Below are 22894 nucleotides of genomic sequence, written 5' to 3'. Positions count from 1 at the left end.
AGTCAAAGCCATAGAAGCTGCTGAACATCCAGCATGTGGGCTTTTTCTGGACATCCCGTGTTCTCACTTGCTGCTTTATTCTGAACCCTTTGGAAAACTGATCAATGGTTAGAGACTATGACACCTTAGGAAAGAGAAAGAAACTTTCTGAGTTAATATTATGATAATAGCAGCCACAGTGACTGCACCAGACACTGTGAGAAGCCCTCTCATATATTATCTCACCAAACCTTTTTTTTTTTTTTACCAGTTGCATTCACTATTTTTTTCTCGTATAAAATTATGTGGTAGCTACTGCTGGAGGCTGGGTCCTTGCCTGGAGACTGGTGTGGGTCCTTACAAGATGGTCAGTGAATTCCTGATACGGAGACTTTGGGAACACTGTCTCTTTCCAGAGATCAGGGGTGAGATAACTGTAGGTCTTGGAAATGGCATCAAAAGTGACCTTGGCAGAGTTGCCCAGGGTGGCGGTACAGCCCCTGGCAGAGGTGTAGCAGTCCTCAGTGCCAGCCATCATCAGGAGCTTCTTGGGCACTGGGGCCAAGACGATGCCAGTGCCCTTGAGGGCAGGGATGAGGTGCACCAGCACGGAGCCACAGCGGCCAGTCACCTTGCATGGGACGGCATGGGGCCTGCTGATCTTGTTTCCCCAGCAGCCTCGTCACATGGGACAGTGGAGAGCTTGGCCAGGATGATGGCCCCTATGAGCAGGATAGCAGGGGCTACCTTCTTAGAGCACTTGACACCCAAACTGACATGTCTGTTGTAATCCCCAGTGGCAACAAATGCCTTGAACCTAGTCCGCTAGCCAGCACAGATCTGCTTTTGCATGGGCATAGTCTTCAAAACCTCGTCCTTGTGGGATGTCCCCAGGAAAAAGACAATGATCTCAGATTCCTTGATGGGCAGAGAGAAGAGGTAGATCTCCTCCAGGGACTTGATCTTCATGTCCTTAACCAGAGGGCCCAGCTTGGTATCGGGGAACCACTCCTTGTCCTCGGCCTTGCCTCCAAGAGCGCCATGGCATTTACCCCAGCCCTGACCCTGGCTGCAACCCTGGCCTTGGACACCACTGCCAACGTCGCCACAGAAGCCACCACAGCCTCCTATTCCAGGGCCCCTGGGACCTCCCAGCTCTCCCACAGCACCGGCGTCAGCCCTCATTTGGTGTTTTTACAAAGAAGCCTCACCAAACCTTCTTAAGTCTCTATTTTACATATGGAGGAAATGAGGCTTAGAGTGATCAATTGCCCAAGATCACACAACTAAAAGCACTTTCCTAAGTAACCTGGGTGTGAATGAGGATCTACCTGATTCCGAAGACCTCATTGTTTCTGTCCCCGCAGTTCCTCTCAGGTTCCATTGAGCAAGATGGGCTACGGAGACCAGGGGCGGGAGACTTAGTGTGCAGCTATTGTTACATCAATGTTTCTCAGTCTTGGCTTCACACTAGATTCACCCAGGGAGTTTCTTAAAATCCCACTGGTTCCCATTAGAAGCTAAGATTGAGAACCACTTATTGGATGCACCCCAAAAATATCCTACAATACAGAGTTGGTGTCATCTTAAAAGCTAGTGTTAACCTCCTTATGCTTTAAGGAGATTTCATCATGGATGATCTGGTGACTATTTTGAGCATTTTATTTACAACTTGATATTCATATTGACCTAACAGAAATGGTAACTAAACATAAACAGAACATACCACCTTCAGTAAGCTTAGAAATTTTAGGTGCTGCTGTGCATCCTCATGTGGTGGGAAGTCATCACTCTGAACAGAGTTAGAAAACCTAAGTTCAAGTTTCAGTCCTGCCACTTACCACCTATGTGACTTGATCTTGAAATTCCTCCTTAATCTGAAGGAAGCCAACTAGATTTTTGAGCAGCAGAATTACATGCTGGGGTGGGGATAGGGAGAACCTCTTTCTAAATTACCAGAGGCTGGAGACAAAGATGTTGTTCAAGGGATGTGAAGGTACTGATAATTCTGCATTTACCACTCACCTCTGTGAAATTAAAGTTATGGGAAGCAATCTGATACTAATTTTGGCTCAAGATTAGAAGAGCCTGTTTTTGTAACAATTCCTTAAATAGAACCGCATATATTGTTAGTCTTAGTTCTTTCAAAATGAAGATGCAAGACCCAAGCCTACCAGGGCAGTAACATAGCAAGAACCTGCATAACTTCAAACATTCTAAGGATCCTATCCATCAGGGAACCGAAAGCCAGGACTCCTTTGCCAAGGACTGCTGATTTGCTTCTGCCCTGTGTAGTCTCATCTCTGACAATAAATCAGGCCTTTAATCTACTCAGAGTGTGCATGTGAGGTCACCTCAACTCTACTGCCCCTCTGCTCCTAGACTGACAGAGAAGTACGAGATGTGAGATGTGAACTGGGAGAAAGGTAGTGCAGTGGGAAGAAATAATCACCTCTCACATACATGGTGGCAGTTTAAGAGCCAAGAACCCCACTGCTACCCAGTTGCTATGTTCTGGTTCTCCCTGTCAGAAAAAAAGAATAGTATTGTGTCCTGCCTACTACCCATTTTAATCATACAGCCCCCTTTCCAAACTTTCCTTCACAAGCATCAGGCAGGCACGTGATTTCTGCCAGATTTGGCTCCTCAACATTCTGGAGAAACGCCAGTGTGCTTGTGTCCATTAAGGTGGCTTAGCAATGAGACCACAGGAGGCAGGGTGAGCAGCAGGGGATTTCTTGCTTCTTCCTGTTGTCTTTGTTTCCACCCTCTGTTTCAGCTCATTTTAGCCTTCTGTAAAGTTTTTATCTCAATTTTTATGTTACAGAGCTTATGTTTGTGCCCATCCCATTGTAAACCACCTTGAATCCTTTTTGAAAGCATGAAAGGCCTATGTCAGAAACAGTTTTGTCATTTTGGACCTCCATGTCTGTGGCGGGAGGCTGGCAGGCACCAGTCAGGTGCGTGCCTGAGTGAGGGTCTGAGCTGTGGACACATCCGGAGGCTGACTCACATGCAGGCACCCTAGAAACCCGGTCAGGTATCTGACAGACTCCTACCATGCTAAAGGGGCACAGAGGGTGAGCTGGTACCCAGAACATCACGTCACTCAGCCTCATCTTCAGGGGAGCATGGCCAGAACGCTTGTTTACTACAACAAGTTGTACAGAATAGAAATATTAGGGTTTTAATAGTGGATCCTAGCAGCACTTTTGTGAAACAGCATAAGGTGAAGAGAATAAGGGATCAAGGTTAGAGAGACCAGAGTCTGAACTTCGGACAGGACAGAGACACAAAATCCATAACCAAGAGAAGAAGCCTGTGGTACACGTGTGCTTTCCTTGCCATGCCAACACGCAACCACACCTCCCAAGATCCCTGCACCCCCACCCCGCCAAACAGAGCCTGGCAGGCCCAGCTCGGAGAGGGGCTTAAAAGAGCCAAGCAGCTAGCTACAGTTGTCAGATCTTACTTTAAATGTCATATAACCATTTTTTTACACAGATATAAATTTCTAATTTGGCTTTTTCCTTTACACATTTCTCTGGCATATGTGCTAAGCACATGCTTGGGGAAAAAAACTAGTTTAATTCTGATTTTCTCCCTTTAAAACGATCAGCATTTCACACTCTTATGCATAATTCATTAAGTAAACCAAAGATTTTTTTTTTTTTGAGCTCATGGGAAGGAGGGCAAGTGTGAAGATATACTTTTTGTGGGTCATATCAAGAATTCCATGGTTAGACCTATTTCGATCCAGGTGACTTTCATAGCACAGATATTCAGCTGAAATATCTGAATATCCCTGCGTAGCATTTGGAAATGGTTGCAAAGAAGAAAGATGCTACAACATGCTGCTTCAAGGCACTTTGTTTTTTCTTTACCTCCTACAGTAGGAAAGTAGGACTTTGTTTAAACACACACCTTTCTCTCGGTTTATGTTGTTAGAGAAGTTTCTGTTCTTTTTAATGTCTCTGAGACCAAGATGCATCTTAAGGTCACTGTCAATCAGACAGTGATCACAGCCCAAGTGGTGAGTGTCAGCTGTAGTTGTTTACCTCATCATCTCTATTTGAGGCATATGCATCATTGGTACTGAGCATCTTTAATTGCCATCTTAAATTCTTCAAAAAGATTTATTGTGGCTCAACCTCCAAAAGTTGTGTTGTGTGCAGAGGGCATAGAAGCAGAGCACCAGAGCAGAAATTTGATATTTGTGAAACAAGTGTTCATCATGTAAGAATGGTCTCCATTCCATATACCAGAGCAATGGTCACGTTTTAAATGGGACTAAAGGAAAGAAGACCCTCACAAAACAGTTGAAACTGGGTTGTGTTTTGTTGCTGAAATGTTTGTAGAAGGATTGGCAATTATGTACCACATGACGTAAGAGAAGGGATGCATGATGAAAGTGTCTAGATAAGTCTAAAGGAGCTCTCTCAGTAGCATAGAATAAAAATTGTAAATGTTAAGAAAGCATTGTGTTATAGTGTAATTGGCAGTATGTTTTCTTTCTTACTGGGGCATAAAACAATAGTATGTTGTTTCTTATGTTTGATGAAATGTACTTAAAACAGAGGAGCTTGAATTTCCTTAGGTAAGTATTCTATCTATTGCCTGGTTGTTAGCACAGGGTAACTTATAAAATTCACTCCCAGAATCTGGCCACAAGCTGATGCAACCTCAGATGGTTTGAGTGTGAACAACAAAGATTTCATGGAATCCTAGAATGAGGCATCTGTAAAGGAGTCTTAGGGATTCTATGGTCCTATAGATGGAGCTGCTGGAGCCCAGAATTCAAAAGCCTCTGTTCAGTCACTGGACACTTATTTAATCAGTGGATTATGAGAATGTGAGGCATGGATGCCCTTTTCCCAGTGCTCCGGGTGGACATTTTAGCTTCGAGGGGGGTGGACAGGAGAGGGGAGACGTGGGAAGGGCGGGGGTTTAAGGTTGGGCGGCTGTTCATTTGGCCCTTAGCTGAGGATTTGTTTTCTGTGGATGCCTTCTCTACAGTTCCCCTCCCCACATTTCCCTTATCCTTCCACTGTGCCCTTCACCCCCACAACCCTGTCATTTTTTCTTTGCTTTTGTCCACTGTTCTCCTCCCTTCTCGCCCATCTTCTAAGCCTTGAAGTGGCAGATTAGTTGAAGTGGGGAAGGGAACAGGACATGTGTGAAGAAAGCAGCACAGACAGGAGGCCTTGAAGAAACACTCTAAAAATTTAACTGAGGTACTTCCCTGGTGATCCAGTGATTAAGAATTTACCTGCCAATGCAGGGGACACGAGTTCAATCCCTGGTCTGGGAAGATTTCATGTCCTGCAGAGCAACTAAGCCCGTGCACCACAACAATTGAGCCCACTCTCTAGAGCCTGTGGTCTGCAACAAGAGAAGCCACTGCAATGAGAAGCCCGTGCACAGCAGTGAAGAGTAGTCCCTGCTCACCACAGCCAGAGAAAGCCCACGTGCAGCAGTAAAGACTCAGCACAGCCAAAAATAACTAATTAATTACTGTTTTAAAAAAAAATTAACTGGGGAAATTCCCTGGCAGTCCAGCAGTTAGGACTCCACTCTTCCACTGCTGAGGGCCTGGGTTCAACTGGGGAACCAAGATCCCACAAGTTGTGCAGTGAGGCAAAAGAAAGAAAGAAAGAAAGTTAACTGGAAACTTTTCCATCTCAAATCCTGCCCTACTCTAGAGCAGGAGTTGGCAAACTACAGTCTTCTGCCTCTTCTTGTAAATAAAGTTTTATTGAATCACAGCAGCATGAATTCATTTACATCTTGTGTGTGTCTGTTTCTACACAGTGATGGCAGGATTGGGTGTCCACATAACCCAGTGTTTACTAGTTTGGTGTAGACAAGTGCTTCCCCAAGAGTAGTCTGCAGAAGTCTCCTTGTGCACAATGTTAAGGAGGTATTTCTGGAAAGAAAAAGCTTCTTGGGTCAAATAATTTTGGAAACTCTGCTTTTTAATGAGAGGATTTCCTGGATCCTTTAATAAGCTAACATGCATTGTGAATTTCTGAGAGGTAGCTGAAGTACACAGCATTTTCCCAAGTTAATTTGGGAACCCTTTTCTTACAGGGCAACTTATGGGTATAGAGTTCCTCGAAAGACACTGTGGAAGATGGTTCTCATTCAGTATCCAAGATATATTATTAATATTAAGTAAGAAAAGCAAAGTGTATCCATTACACACCCATCAGTGTAAAGCGTGAAGAAGGAAACTGTGGTTAAGTGTTTGCTTGTAAATATTCCAATTATCTCTTGAAAGATCCATAGTGAATTGGTAGTACCACTCACTTGGAAGTGTGTTGAAGCTGGGAGATAGGCTTTTCACTGTTTTGATTACCTGCACTTTGACTTTGGGATCATGCCAATGTACTTAATTATCTAAACAGTCTGTCCATCAACATAATTAAATTTTAAAACAAAAATGTTCAACGATTAACCACCTTGGAAAATAGTTTGGCAGTTTTTAACAAAGTTAAATATATACTTACTGTATGTCTCAGCAGTTCTTCTTCTAGGTATTTACCCAAGAGAAATGTAAATATATGTGCATGCATACACACACCGTGAATAAAATGATGGGAGAGCAGAGACAGGCTTCCATATAAAGATGTGTTGGTTATGTACCTGCAGCCTCCTCCATTGTGACACGGCCCCATGGAGCCCCTTCTTCCCAGCTCTCTCATACCACTTCCCTAGAAATAAATGTGGCATGAGTTTGGCACATTCACGGTGGTTTCTACCCGTACCACATGCATGACCTTCTCTGGAATGGCATCCCTCTGTACAACCCCACTGAAGACTAATGGCAAAATTTGGACTTTATCAATTGAAAGGCATCCATTTGGTAAGAGCACAGGAGAAAATAAAGGGAAACAAATCCAAAGGGAAAAATCATGGAGTCAAGTGCAGAGTCTTTTCCTAATGGAGGAGGATCCCTGCATTCTCCCCACCACCACCCTGTAATCCTCCACTGGCTCACAGTGTTCTCAGAAAGGACTGTATTTACAAGCTGACCCTCTTGTCATGGGCTGGCTCGGGAGTTGCTGCTTCTCTCTTGCAGTCTATTTCAGGACCTGAGCTGCCCAGTTGGCACCACATCCACAACCCAAGGAATAATAACCACACCTTTTTGAGGTTGTGCTTTACAAATTAAAATTAAGCTCACTGCTGGCAGACGGCTCAAATTCCATCTGTTCTTGGCTCACTTTAGGTTAAAAAGGTACAGAGACCAAGAAACCCAGCCAGGCTGGAGGGCATCATTTGCAGAAAATGCAACATCTGAAGGAGCCAGGCAGAGCAGGAGCTACAGAGCAGGCTGTAGCTCACCTGACTATTTTTATTTCAAATTTACTAACTGCTTGGACCATTTTCTTTGTGGCCTCTGCAACTACATTTTCTCCATTATTACCCTGGACCACATAGTCTCCTCCTCCAATAGAACAGGTCACTGATTCTTCTGCACTCCCTTTGGGCAGTACCTTTCAAAATTTGGTGAGATTAGAATCACCTGGAGGTTTTTTAAAACACACACACACACACACACACACACACACACTGCCTAGCCTGTTCCCTGAGTTCCTGATTCAGTAGGTTTGGAATGGGGACCCAATAGTCTCTATTTCTAGCAAGTTCCCAGCTGATGCTGATGCTGCTGGTGATCCACATTCAGGGTAGCTCTTCTCACGGTACATATACCTCTATTATGGTATCTGTTATATTCTGCTTTCATTGTTACTTTTATAGGTAGGACTTGGATCGGTACTGTCTCATAGAAATGTGACCTATGTATATAATTTTAAATTTTATAATAGCTAGCAATACATTAATAAACATGATACAATTAATTTTAACAATACATTTTATTAATAATCAAATATATCCAAAATATTATCACTTTAACATGTAATCAATACCAAAATAAATATTAATCAGATATTCTATATTTTTTGTACTAAGTCTTCAAAATTAGGTATGTATTTTACACCTAGAGCACATTTCAGTTTGAACTAACCACATGTGGAGTGCTCCATGGCCACATGAGGTCAGTGGCTACCACACTGGGTGGGACAGACTGAGGTCATGCTCACTGTAAACCCTTTAACTCATTTAATATATATTTAACCTTGTGTATTAACTCTAGCCCCTCACAATAACCATAGTGGGTAAACAGTGTTATTAATCTCATTTTACAGGTGAGGAAACTAAGGCCCAGAGAGCTTTAGGTAACTTGCCCAGGACCCCTGAGCCAGAAACTGGGGGTAAGGGGACTGGAGCTTGGCATCTGGCTTCAGGGTCAGCCACATTTCCACAAGGCCCCCATGCTCAACCACAGCTCCCTGCAGGGTAGGGAGAAATCACTGTCTTTGTGGGTCCCCAAGCAAAGACCACAGTTAGCTCAGATAGAACACCCAGTAAATGTGTGCTGAATGACTTAATGAGATGGAGAGGAAGGTTTTGTCAGACATTCAACCAACAGGATCAGGTAACCTCAGATCAGCACTGTATGTGAGTGGGTGAAAGGGGATATTTTTAAATTAAATTTGAAATTGTCTCTTCTCAAGTTGCTTCCAGGCTAACAGAAAGATGTGAGAAAATACACAAAGACAAGAATAAAGGTCTTACATACTATTATTTATAGTGGCATTCACAGTTAGGGTGACTGGAACCAGGAAGGGTTACACTGAGAGAGGCTACCCAGAGTTGGTGAATCTAAAGCGACGTTAGGTGAAATGGAAAGAATGTGGTGGAGTAAGACATAGGAAAGGAGTGATAAGAAGGAAGAATCCTCATCAGCACTGATTGGATGCTGTTTACCACAGACCTCAATCCCTGGAAGCAGATTGTGAGCTACAGATTTGCATACAACACTTCCAGGAGAGGAAAGGTATGGAAAGAAGCTCAGCTGTGAGGCCTCAGAAAGGCCCTATGGAGACCTCATGGGCTGGGGTGGTCCTCCCAAATTGAGGTTGGGGACCAGTCCTTGTAACCCCACATGAACCAGTCACTGGATGCAGGTTTCCCAGAAAGGAGGTGTCAGCTTGACCTGAGAGCAGTTCCTGAAGAGAAGCTTGGCTGTATATCTTCAGCTGCCAACACGTCTAGCAGTGTCAGCATGAAGACCTCCTTGCTTGGGGGCAGAAGGAGGAATCTGTAGTGCACCACAGTGTTCACTACACTGATTCAGTGAAAAATCTAAAGAACCTACAATAGAGCATCGTGGGTGAATGGAAATCACAGGATAGAATCCCAACATAGCCAATTTGTGTGGGAAATTCATGCAAGGCCATGCAATTAGTGAGTGAATTTACACCTAGTTCTCTCTTGTTCCTGACTTCCCTGGTAACTCAGATGGTAAAGCATCTATCTGCAACGCAGGAGACCCAGGTTCAATCCCTGGGTCAGGAAGATCCCCTGGAGAAGGAAATGGAAACCCACTCCAGTATTCTTGCCTGGAAAATCCCATGGACGGAGGAGCCTAGTAGGCTACAATCCATGGGGTTGCAAAGAGTCAGACACGACTGAGTGGCTTCACTTTCTTTCTGGTTCCACTGTCTATCTTCTCTCTATACCTCTCCAGGAAAGAGGAGAGAGAGATGAAAAATAGAACTTAAACACCCTTTATTACGAAGTGTGCTGTTCCTTGATCTGTAGTATTTAAACCCTGTGTTCTAGATTCTGCAAGAAATCGGGACCACATTTGGAAGCCACATTTACCTGTGTGCCTTGGGTAACTGACATGTTGACTGCTGTGTCTGGAGTGAGGGGAGAACAACTAAGGCCATTTCAGCGACAAGAGAATGTCTCAGAACTTCCTTGGTGGTCCATTGGTTAAGAATCCACCTAGTCAGTTCAATCCCTGACTAGGAATTGAACCTGAGTTCCTAGTCAGGGAGCTAAGATCCTACATGCCACAGAGCAACTAAGCCCACGAGCTGCAACTACTGAGCCCAGGCACAACTAGAGAGTTCATACGCTGTAATGAAAGATCCCGCATGATGCAATGAAGACCTTGGGTTCTGCAACTAAGACCTGATGCAGCCAAATAAATAAATATTTTTTAAAAAGAAAGAAAAGAAACTGTATCCCATTCTCCCCTGCCTGGGAGAAATGGGCAACTACATTTCTACTACTAAGCAGGGCGCCAGCAAAAGATGGCAGCCCCAAGGTGGGTTTTGATGGTGGTCCCCACATCACCCTAGACTTGACCTGGGGATCAGAGCCTTTCAGAGATGTGCCTCAGTTTTGATCCTGATCTTATATTCTTGGGTTCAGGTCAGAGGCAGAGTTTGAACTGTGCCTGGAGTAGAGCTGGACCAGAGTGGAACAGCTTTTGAGAGTCTGACTCTGCATAGTCACCCACTTATCTTCTCCAAGGCCTACTGAAGTTAGGAGTCCTTTGCCAGGTGGTGAGCTCACTGGGAGTAATCAAGTGTTATCACTCAAGGGCTTTTGCAGCTGGCAATGTCCACTGAAAATAGAAAAGAAGGAGGAAGGTAGAGAAAAACAGAAATATATGTGCATATCATGGGTCCCCCTTGAATTTTGTGACCCTGAGTAAATCCTTTAACCTCTGTGAACCTCAGTTTTAGGGAATGATACCCACCTCACCAAAGGTTTTGTGAGTATGTATCAGTTTGCAGGAGTGAAGTACAAATATAATAATGCTTAATAAATATGTGTCTTACATTATAGTGGACATACCTAATACATGTATGTCCATACATACATATACATAATAGTGGACATTAGCACACTATAAAATGTTTCCCACCCATAAACAAACTAACCTTTTCAGAAAATGTCAGAATTTTCTCTGCCAAGATGCATTTTATTAGCCATGGTGGGGAATGAGGTAATGGCAGCCATCTCCATGGCTGAGATCAGGATGCCAGTTTATCCAAGAAACAAAAGCCACATTCAGCCCTCAGTAGATGTTTGCTGAATGTGTGAATGAAGAAATGGGTGGATGATGGAATGGTAATAAGAGGCTGTGCATTTTCCTCCAGGAAGCCTTCCTGGGTTCCTCCAGCTTTTGTGGGTTCCCTGCAAGCCACAGCACATAAAATGTGCTCCATCCAAAATACTCCTGCTTTACAGCCCACCTTCTGTTGTTCCCTCTTTGTTCTGTATTCTCATCAGAACACTTGGCTTGACATAGACAAGATGTTTTTATTATTTTTTCCTCCAAAAAAAAAATACCTACAAGTCCACGTTGAATTTTTTAGTTACTTATATCCACAGACCTTTACTCCAAAAGAGAATAATAAAGAGGTGAAGGGTGAGTACCCTTATCATTATATAGAACATGGGTTGAGACTTGTTCTTTCTTATCTGAGAGGGTTTTGTGAAGATTGAGTAAGATGACATACAAATTTCGTAGTAGAGTTAGTGCCTGGCACATAGTAGGTGGTCAATAAATGGAGATGTTGGGGAGAAGGAGGGACGAGATAGGAGGGAAGCTTTCATCACCAAGCACACACAGCCTCGAGAGCTGACTTTCAGAATTCAATTGTGAAATCTAACTCGTGCCCAGAGTCTAATTGTACCTTGGAGTGTGGGTATCCTGCCTTGAAATGGGAAATTAGACAGTTTCACAAGGATGCAAGCTCAGCTGTGTTGCCTGAGCTTCAGGCAAACTGGAACAGGCAGTGAACCTTTGGCAACCAAAGAGAGTAGTGCCAACCAGCCTGCAGCCTGCCTGACAGGAGCCGGGCTGGAATACCAAGCAGCCTAGAGCCCAGAAGCCATGCAGCCAGTGCCACAGAGAGCAGACACCAATCTTGATGTCAGTCGGTTCCCTGTCACCCCGCCTGCCCACCCCTCCCCCAGGCACCTTCCCACTGTCCCTGCTACATCCCTGCCAGCCTCCTCCCTCCTCCTCTTCCCGTCTCTCCTTGACAAACTCTTTCAAGAGGAGAAGTAGGTACTGAGAGATGACACTAGACTGTCAGCAAGCCCTAAATGATGTCAAGTCAAAAGCCCCAATGCCCTTTTCAGGTAAGTGACTCTCAGGTGTGATCAGGCCAGGACTCTTTTTCTTCTCCTCCTGGCTTTGGAGAGTTCTGAGCTAGGGCTGGGCTTCCCAGGTGCCACTAATGGTAAAGAACCCTTCTGCCCTGCAAGACACACAGGAGACATGTGTTCAATCCCTGGGTCAGAAAGATCCCCTGGAGGAGAAAATGGCAACCCACTCCAGTATTCTTGCCTGGAGAATCCCATGGACAGAGGAAGCCTAGAGGGCTACAGTCCATAGGGTCGCAAAGAGTCGGACGCAACTGAAGTGACTTAGCAGAGACAGATGAGATGAGGGTAGGCAGATGCCTCGGTGCTCAAGCAGGTACCTCAGCCTCTTCAGGCAGGTCCTGGAACTCCCCAGGGCTCCTCTGGGGTCGAGAGATCCTGTTATAGTTGCTGAGGTGCTCACTGGACCAGACCCCAGGCTTTGGGGCTGCAGACTCTGGGAGAGTCATTTTATTGGGTTTGTAGGACCCACAGGTTCAAGCACCATGGCTTCTAGGACACGCTGAGCCCCCCATGGGCTGGCTTGCCAGCACCACCCAACACAAATCCTCCTGTTTGTCCTCCTTCCTTCCTGCTCTCATCCAACCCTCCCAAGAGGACACACCTTGAATCAGCAAGTCAAAACTGGCACTTTTCTGTAAATCCCAAGTCCTGGCAAACACTCTCACATCACCAGTTCAGTTCAGTCGCTCAGTTGTGTCCGACTCTTTGTGACCCCATGGACTGCAGCATGCCAGGCTTCCCTGTCCATCACCAACTCCTGGAGCTTGCTCAAACTCATGTCCATCAAGTCAGTGATACCATCCAACCATCTCATCCTCTGACGTCCCCATCTCTTCTGCCTTCAATCTTGCCCAGCATCAGCGTCTTTTCCAATGAGTCAGTTCTTTGCATCAGGTGGCCGAAGGATTAGTATTTCAGCTTCGGCATCAGTCCTTCCAATGAATATTCAGGACTGATTTCTTTTACGATTGACTGGTTTGATCTCCTTGCAGTCCAAGGGACTCTTAAGAGTCTTCTCCAATGCCGCAGTTTAAAAGAATCAATTCTTCGGCAACCAGCTTTCTTTTTTTTTTTTTTTTATATATTGTGGTGGGTTTTGCCATACATTATTGTACAAAAAAGTTCTTCACGACCCAGACAATTACGATGGTGCAATCACTCACCTACAGCCAGACATCCTGGAATGTGAAGTCAAGTGGGCCTTAGGACGCATCACTACTAACAAAGCTAATGGAGGTGATGGAGTTCCAGTTGAGCTATTTCAAATCCTAAAAGATGACACTGTGAAAGTGCTGCACTCAATATGCCAGAAAATATGGAAAACTCAGCAGTGGCCACAGGACTGGAAAAGATCAGTTTTCATTCTAATCCTAAAGAAAGGCAATGCCAAAGAATGCTCAAACTACCACACGATTGCACTCATCTGACACGCTAGTAAAGTAATGCTCAAAATTCTCCAAGCCAGGCTTCAGCAATACGTGAACCGTGAACTTCCAGATGTTCAAGCTGGGTTTAGAAAAGGCAGAGGAACCAGAGATCAAATTGCCAACATCCGATGGATCATTGAAAAAGCAAGAGAGTACCAGAAAAACATCTATTTCTGCTTCATTGACTATGCCAAAGCCTTTGACTGTGTGGATCACAATAAACTGTGGAAAATTCTGAAAGAGATGGGAATACCAGACCACCTGACCTGCCTCTTGAGAAACCTGTATGCAGGTCAGGAAGCAACAGTTAGAACTGGACATGGAACAACAGACTGGTTCCAAATAGGAAAAGGAGTACGTCAAGGCTGTATATTGTCACCCTGCTTACTTAACTTCTATGCAGAGTACGTCAGGAGAAACGCTGGGCTGGAAGAAACACAAGCTGGAATCAAGATTGCCAGGAGAAATATCAATAACCTCAGATATGCAGATGACACCACCCTTATGGCAGAAGGCGAAGAAGAACTAAAGAGCCTCTTGATGAAAGTGAAAGAGGAGAGTGAAAAAGTTGGCTTAAAGCCCAACATTCAGAAAACTAAGATCATGGCATCCGATCCCATCACTTCATGGCAGATAGATGGGAAAACAGTGGAAACAGTGGCTGACTTTATTTTGGGGGGCTCCAAAATCACTGCTGATGATGATTGCAGCCATGAAATTAAAAGACGCTTACTCCTTGGAAGGAAAGTTATGACCAACCCAGATAGCATATTAAAAAGCAGAGACATTACTTTGCCAACAAAGATTCGTCTAGTCAAGGCTATGGTTTTTCCAGTGGTCATGTATGGATGTGAGAGTTGGACTATAAAGAAAGCTGAGCACCGAAGAATTGATGCTTTTGAACTGTGGTGTTGGAGAAGACTCTTGAGAGTCCCTTGGACTGCAAGGAGATCCAACCAGTCCATCCTAAAGGAAATCAGTCCTGGGTGTTCATTGGAAGGAGTGATGTTGAAGCTGAAACTCCAATAATTTGGCCACCTAATGCGAAGAGCTGACTCATTGGAAAAGACCCTGATGCTGGGAAAGATTGAGGGCAGGAGGAGAAGGGGACAACAGAAGATGAGATGGTTGGATGGCATCACCAACTAGATGGATATGGGTTTGGGTAGACTCTGGGAGTTGGTGATGGACAGGGAGGCCTGTCATGCTGTGGTTCCTGGGGTCACAAAGAGTCAGGCATGACTGAGTGACTGAACTGAACTGACATGAATCAATGACAGGTGTACATGTGTCTGCCATCCCGAAACCCCCTCCCACCTCCCTCCCCATCCCATCCCTCTGGGTTGTCCCAGTGCACCGGCTTTGAGTGCCCTGTTTCATGCATCGAACTTGGACTGGTGATCTGTTTCACATATGGTAATATACATGTTTCAGTGCTTTTCTCTCAAATCACCCCACCCTCACCTTCTCCCACAGAGTCCAAAAATCTGTTCTTTATTTCTGTGTCTCTTTTGCTGTCTCCCATATAGGGTCATCATTCGCAGCTTTCTTTATAGTCCAACTCTCACATCCATACGTGACTACTGGAAAAATCATAGATAGACCTTTGTCAGCAAAGTAATGTCTCTGCTTTTTTTGTTTGTTTTCTTTCTTTTTTTTTATTTTAGTTGGGGGCTAATTACTTTACAATATTGTAGTAGTTTTTGCCATACGTTGACATGGATCAGCCATGGGTTTACATGTGTTCCCCTTCCTGGGCCCCCCTCCCACCTCCCTCCCCATCCCATCCCGCTAGGTCATCCCATTGCCCCAGTCCTGAGCATTTGTCTCATGCATCGAACATGCTTTTTAATATGCTGTCTAGGTCAGTCATACCTTTTCTTCCAAGTAGCAAGCATCTTTTAATTTCATGGCTGCAGTCACCATCTGCAATGATTTTGGACCCAAGGAAAATAAAGTCTGTCACTGTTTTCATTGTTTCTCCATCTATTTGCCATGAAGTGATGGTATCAGATTCCATGATCTTAGTTTTCTGTAGTTGAATTTTGAGCCAGCTTTTTACTCTCCTCTTTCACTTTCATCAAGATGCTTTTTCGTTCCTCTTCCCTTTCTGCCATAAGGGTGGTGTCATCTGCATATCTGAGGTTATTGATATTTCTCCTGGCAATCTTGATTCCAGCTTGTGCTTCATCCAGCCCAGCATTTTGCATGATGTACTCTTCATATAAGTTAAATAAGCAGGGTGACAATATACAGCCTTGACGTACTCCTTTTCCTATTTGGAACCAGTCTGTTGTTCCATGTCCAGTTCTAAGTGTTGCTTCTTGACCTGCATACGGATTTCTCAGGAAACAGGTAAGGTGGTCTGGTATTCCCATATCTTGAAGAATTTTCCAGTTTGTTGTGATCTACGCAGTCAAAGGCTTTGGCATAATCAATAAAGCAGAAATAGATGTTTTTTCTGGAATTCTCTTGCTTTTTCTATGATCCAAAGGATGTTGGCAATTTGATCTCTGGTTCCTCAGCCTTTTCTAAATCCAGCTTGAACATCTGTAAGTTCAGAGCTCACGTACTGTTGAAGCCTGACGTGGAAAATTTTGAGCATTATTTTGCTAGCCTGTGAGATATGGGTCAGCAGTGGCCTGCTGCAGGGACAGAGGCTGTTGGTGCAGCTACCTGGGTCACACAGCCTGTGGCATAAGCCCTCTTCGAGGAGGTCGCCATTAACCCCATCATAGAGCCGCCAAGCAGATGACCCACAAACTGCAGAACAATTATGCCAAAGAAATTCTCACACTGTTAAGAAAGTTCTAGGACCCACAACAGATTTCCCAACCTGGGGATCTGGAAAAGGGACAGAGAATTTGACTTTGGAGGCCAGTGGGATTTGATTACAGAACTTCCACAGGACTAAGGAAACAGACTCTTGGAGGTCACAAACAAAACCTTGTGTGCACCAGGACCCAGGAGAAAGGAGCAGTGACCCCACAAGAGACTGACCCAGACTTGCCTGTGAGTGCCCAGCAGTCTCCAGCAGAGGCGAGGGTCGGCAGTGGCCTGCTGCAGGGTCAGGGGCACTGAGTGTGGCAGTGGGTGCATGGGACCTTTTAAAGGAGGTTCCCATTTTCTTCATTACCTCCACCATAGTTTGGTCTCAGGTCAAACAAAAGGGAGGGAACATAGCCCTCCCTATCAACAGAAAATTGGATTAAAGATTTACTGAGCATGGCCCCGCCCATTAGAACAAGACCCAGTTTCCTCACAGTCAGTCTCTCCCATCAGGAAGCTTCCATAAGCCTTTTATCCTTATCTGTCACAGGGCTGACAGAATGAAAACCACAGTCACAGAAAACTAATCAAGCTGATCACATGGACCACAGCCTTGTCTAACTCAGTGAAACTATGAGCCACCCAAGACGGATGGATCATTGTGGAGAGTTCTGACAAAACGTGGTCCTGAAGAAGGGAATTGCAAACCATTTCAGTATTCTTGCCTTGAGAACCCCATGAACAGTATGAAAAGGCAAAAAGACATCACCAGTTAGAACTTTGGAAAGATATGAAGGCTGATTTGCTTAGGGGATGAGGAACAGAACTAGTAGTGGTGGGTGCATTGGTGGGAGGGGGTCTCGGGAGGATCTGCAGGAAGCTGGTTCCATGCATCTCAGCCTTCTTCTGCCTCCTATCTTATGTGATGTGTGTCCATTTGAACCTATTAATATTAATCATTAAGATAAGCAAAGTGAAAACAAGATATGTATGCAAGTACACACACACCCACAACCATAATGCCACATCTCAGGACTCATATTGCTTACTGTTTTCTTCTGTTGACATTGTCTTCAAAATAAACATCTATAATTTTGTGGCAAGCATTCAGCTGCAAATACCTTAAATGATTGGAATCCTCTAAGTCTTCTTTTACCATCTCATCTTTCACAGAAAACATTATTGTACCCCTAGTACAAGTCAGTGAACTAAGTTCTAGGGTTCAAGATGCTGAAGAAGCTCACGGCCCTAGGGGACTGACCCAAATGTAGCAGAAGATAAAACAACAGTTTTCATCTGTTGCATCCAGGCCTCAGTGGGGCCTCTATGCCTCCCTGTTCTCACCCCTGAAAGCACACTAAAGTTAGGTATGATCTTCCTTACGTACAAGAAGGAAAACAAAGCTGAACTCATCTGCCTGAGGTCACACCATTAGGACATTCAAGAGCCAGGTTCCTAAATCCCACTGACTGCAATTCCATCCCTGCCCTCCCACCACACCCTCTGCTGAAGGGTTCTGTGGGGAAAAGGGCCACATATGAACGGGAGCAGATTGCCTTGTGAGCACTGGGCAGGGAGCCACCAATTCCAGCTGGACAAATTGAGGAACCATAATCTCGTCAAGACAAGGTGACAGTCAGGTTGGGTTTTTGGAGAGGGATCCAAGCAGGAAAGGTATATGGGCAGAAACTTTGATTGGTTATATAACCATATCCAATACCTCATACGGTTTTCATGTTTAGACAGCAGGGCAATGTAGCCCCGTGTTAATGAGACATAAGCTTTGGTTTCCATGCAGCCTGCTTCCTTGGTCAAGAGTGTTTATATTACATGTGTAGCATGTATATAAACTGATTCCTCAGCTGGAATTTGAACAGGTTAAAAAAACTATGTGTTCAGGCTGTTAGTCTCCCTGACCATTTCCCCTCCAAACTCCACACTCTGTATGAGAACACTTTAAGTAGTGAGAAGCAGAGGGGATAGATAGATAGATAGATAGATAGATAGATGTGACAATAGTCACTCCCCTCTGGAAGTGGGCTCCAAAATGCATCTGTGGACACATGATCTAATACCAAGGCTCTGGGAAAGTCGCCTGCAAACCTCCCTTCAGCTAACTTTCCTTCCAGGACACACTCTCACATTGTCCCTGCTGTCTTAACTCCGTGGAACTTTTTTTTAAATCTCAGGCTAGATTTTTGTTTTGGGTTTTTGTGTTTTTTCTTTCATAATTTTTATTTATTTATTTTTGGCTGCACTGGCTCTTCGTTGCTGTGTGCAGGATTTTCTCTAGTTGCAGTGAGCCAGGGCTACTCTTTTTGCAATATTCAGGCTTCTCATCACCATAGCTTCTCTTGTTCAGAGCATGGGCTCTAGAGCACAGGCTTAGTAGTTGTGGCGCACAGGCCTAGTTGCTCTGCAGCATATGGAATCTTCCTGGACCAGGGATCAAACCCATGTTCCCTGCATTGGCTGACGGATTCTTATCCACTGCACCATCAGGGAAGTCCCAGAGTAGTTTGAACCTACAGAAAAATTGCAGAGTAAATCAGAGAGAGTCTATATAGCCTGCAGCCAGTTCCCACTGTAATCAGTGTCTTACAATACTGGTGTACATCTGTCACAATTAATGAGTCAGTATTGATTCATTATTATTAATTGAAGTCCAAACTTTTACTCACATCTCCTTCATTTTCCCCCAGTGTCCTTCTTCTGTTCCGGGAACCCAGCCAGGATTCCACATTACATTTATTTGTCGTGTCTCCTTAGGCACCTTTGGGCTGTGAGTTTCTCAGACTTTCCTTATTTTTGATGACCTTGGTGAGGAGTACTTGTCAGATATTTTGTGGCATGTCCTTCATTTTGGATTTTCAGATGTTTTTCTTATCATTAGACTGGGGATATAGGTTTGGGAAAGGAGAGCTACAGAGGTAAAGTGCTGTCTTCATATCCAGGGTGCATATTATCACCATGACCTTGATCACCTGGCTGAGGTAGTGTCTGTCAGGTTCTCTACTGTAAACCATGGAACATTTTTATGAGTCTTTTGCTTTTAGTTTAGGAGAATACAAAGCAGTCTGGACTGATGCATTTGTGTTCTTTCCCATGATGTCAGCGAGATGTTTTCTGAATATTAATGATCCTGTTATTTTATTAGAAACTGAGCTGACCTTTTCATTCCTCTAATTTTGACTCCTGTCATTTGGAGAAAGTCTTTGAGAAAACATCTTTGATGTGTAGGTTTGTTCCCCTGTCACAGATGATTCTCTTCCCTTCCAGAATGACAGCTCCTTGAAGCAAATGATCATGTATGTCTTCAATATGTAGGCACCATATATACATCCATATACTCTTTTAATTCATGTCTTCAATGTGTGGTCACCTTATGTTAGCCTCCACCTCATTCTATCTGTGCCCTCGTCCACAAAGTACCTAGATTCCAGGACCTTCATGCCCCTGTTAGTATGCATTTGTTCGTTCCTTTCCTTGATGTTAAGTTAAAGTGTTAGTCACTCAGTCGTGTCTGACTCTGCGACTGCATGGATTGTAGCCTGCCAGGCTCCTCTGTCCATGGAATCCTCCAGGCAAGAATACTGGAGTGGGTAGCCATTCTCTTCTCCCGGGGCGGGGGAGAATTGTAACTGTAGATTAGAGAAATTATGATGCTGAAGAAGGAGCCCAGAAGTGAGCTATTTCCCTTTCCTTGCATCTGGGCAGGAGACAAAAGTAAGGGACCCAAGACAAGATCAGCCTGTTGAGCCCCAGCACTTAAAACCCCTGATGTTTAAATCCAGGGTTTTTTTTAATGAAAGAACTTTAATTTCACTTCTACAAAGATAGTATTCAAGTTACTATTACTGCCTAACAAACCACCTCAAAGCTTCAACATTAGTCATTCATTTTGCTCATAAATCTAGTTTGGGGATATCACTTGTCTCTGCTCCACCTGGACTCAGCTGGAGTGGCCCATATAGGGTTGAGGATGGCTCACTCCCCTGGCTGACAGGTCAGTGCTGACTTCATCTAGAAGTTCAAGCTGGGACTGAATGCCAGGGCCTCAGCCCCTTTCCAGATGGGCCCCTTCATGGACTGCTCAGGCTTCCTCACAACATGGTGGCTGACTTCTGAGAGGAATACCCAAGAGTAAGGACTCGGAGGAAGCAGTACCATCTTTTATGACCTGGCCTCAGAAATCATGTAGCATCACTTCGGCCATAGTCTCAAACCCACCCAGATCCCAGGGAATGGAACACAGACTTCACCTTTCAGTAGGAGCGCTGAAGTCACATTTAGGAAGAGTAAGCTGGTTGGGGTGTGTTAACCACCAGTAAGTGGTTCTTTTTGGAAAATAAAAGCTGGCTAGTGATTGATTTAGAAGAGTTTTCTTTTTTCCCCAGTTTTATTTCAACATAATTGACATATAACATTGTATTACATCATAATGATTTGATATGTGAATATATTGTGAAATGATCACTGCAATAAGTTTAGTTAACATCAATTACCCCACATAGTTACAAGTTTTTTATATGATGAGAACTTTTAAGATTTAGTCTCTTGAAAGAGAAAGTGAGTGAAAACACATAATTTTTTTACATGATGAGAATATTTATGAAATGCACACATGTAACATTTATGAAAATGTACACATGTAAAGTGACTTATAATCCCCATCAACAGAAAATTGGATTAAAGATTTACTGAACATGGCCCCACCCATGAGAATAAGACCCAGTTTCCCCACCAGTCAGACTCTCCCATCAGGAGGCTTCCATAAGCCTTATCCATCAGAAGGCAGACAGAATGAAAACTACAGTCACAGAAAACTAACTGAACTGATCACATGGACCACAGCCTTGTCTAGCTCAATGAAACTATGAGCCATGCCATGTAGGGCCACCCAAGATGGATGGGTGATGGCGGAAGGTTCTGACAAAACGTGGTTCACTGGAGAAGGGAATGGCAATCCACTTCAGTATTCTTGCCTTGAGAACCCTAAGAACAGTATGAAAAGGCAAAAAGGTATGACACTGAAAGATGAACTCTCCAGGTCGGTAGGTGCCCAATATGCTACTGCAGAAGAGTGGAGAGATAACTCCAGAAAGAATGAAGAGACAGATAAAAGCAAAAACAACACCCAGTTGTGGATGTGACAGGTGGTGGAAGTAAAGTCCAATGCTGTAAAGAACAATATTGCATAGGAACCAGGAATGTTAGCTCCATGAATCAAGGCAAATTGGAAGTGGTCAAACAGGAGATGGAAAGAGTGAACATTGACATTTTAGGAATCAGTGAACTAGAATGGACTGGAATAGGTGAATTTAACTCAGATGACCATTATATCTACTACTTGGGCAAGAAACCTTAGAAGAAGTGTCATAGACATCACAGTCAACAAAAGAGTCCAAAATGCCGTACTTGGATGAAACCTCACAAAAAAAAAACAGAATGATCTCGGTTCGTTTCCAAGGCAAACCGTTCAATATCACAGTAATCCAAGTCTATGCCCCGACCAGTAATGCTGAAGAAGCTGAAGTTGAATGGTTCATGAAGACCTACATGACCTTCTAAAACTAACACCCAAAAAAGATGTCCTCTTCCTTATAGGGGACTGGAATGCAAAAGTAGGAAGTCAAGAGCTACCTGGAGTAACAGGCAAATTTGGCCTTAGAGTACAAAATGAAGCAGATCAAAGGTGAACAGAGTTTTGCCAAGAGAACGCACTGGTCATAGCAAACACCCTTTTCCAACAACACAAGAGAAGACTCTACACATGGACATCACCAGATGTACTGAAATCAGATTGATTATATTCTTTGCAGCCAAAGATGAAGAAGCTGTATACAGAAGCAAAAACAAGACCAGGAGCTGACTGTGGCTCAGATCATGAACTCCTTATTGCCAAATTCAGACTTAAATTGAAGAAAGTAGGGAAAACCAATAGAACATTCAGGTATGACCTAAATCAAATCCCTTATGCTTATACAGTGGAAGTGACAGACAGATTCAAGGGATTAGATATGATAGACAGAGTGCCTGAAGAACTAGGATGGAGGTTTGTGACATTGTACAGGAGGCAGTAATCAAGACCATCCCCAAGAAAAAGAAATGCGAAAAGTTGAAATGGTTGTCTGAGGAGGCCTTACAAATAGCTGAGAAAAGAAGAGAAGCTAAAGGCAAAGGAAAAAAGGAAAGATATACCCATTTGAATGCAGAGTTCCAAAGAATAGCAAGAAGAGATAAGAAAGCATTCCTCAGTGATCAATGCAAAGAAATAGAGGAAAACAATAGAATGGGAAAGACTACAGATCTCTTCAAGAAAATTACAGATACCAATGGAACACTTCATGCAAAGATGGGCACAATAAAGGACAGAAATGGTATGGACCTAACAGAAGCAGAAGATATTAAGAAGAGGTGGCAAGAATACACAGAAGAACTATACAAAAAAGATCTTAATGACCCAGATAACGATGATGGTATGATCACTCACCTAGAGCCAGACATCCTGGAATGTGAAGTCAAGCGGGTCTTAGGAAACATCACTATGAACAAAGCTAGTGGAGGTGATAGAATTCCAGTAGAGCTATTTCAAATCCTAAAAGATGATGCTGTGAAAGTGCACTCAATATGCCATCAAATCTAGAAAACTCAGCAGTGGCAACAGGACTGGA

The 22894-nt window shown here is 43.9% G+C and overlaps 1 protein-coding gene and 1 pseudogene across 8 annotated transcripts in view; one reads left to right on the top strand and one right to left on the bottom strand.

Moving 5' to 3' along the window:
• TMEM108 (transmembrane protein 108) overlaps positions 1-22894 on the top strand; it is a 417720-nt gene that overhangs the window by 370488 nt on the left and 24338 nt on the right. The gene's annotated exons all lie outside the window — the stretch shown is intronic.
• On the bottom strand, positions 281-1164 carry LOC145538186 (small ribosomal subunit protein uS5 pseudogene; annotated as a pseudogene).

The sequence above is a fragment of the Giraffa tippelskirchi genome, chromosome 2 (assembly GCF_054371585.1).
Source record: "Giraffa tippelskirchi isolate mGirTip1 chromosome 2, T2T-mGirTip1v1.2.pri, whole genome shotgun sequence".
Lineage (NCBI taxonomy): Eukaryota > Metazoa > Chordata > Mammalia > Artiodactyla > Giraffidae > Giraffa > Giraffa tippelskirchi.
This window is presented reverse-complemented; position numbering and strand designations above follow the sequence as displayed.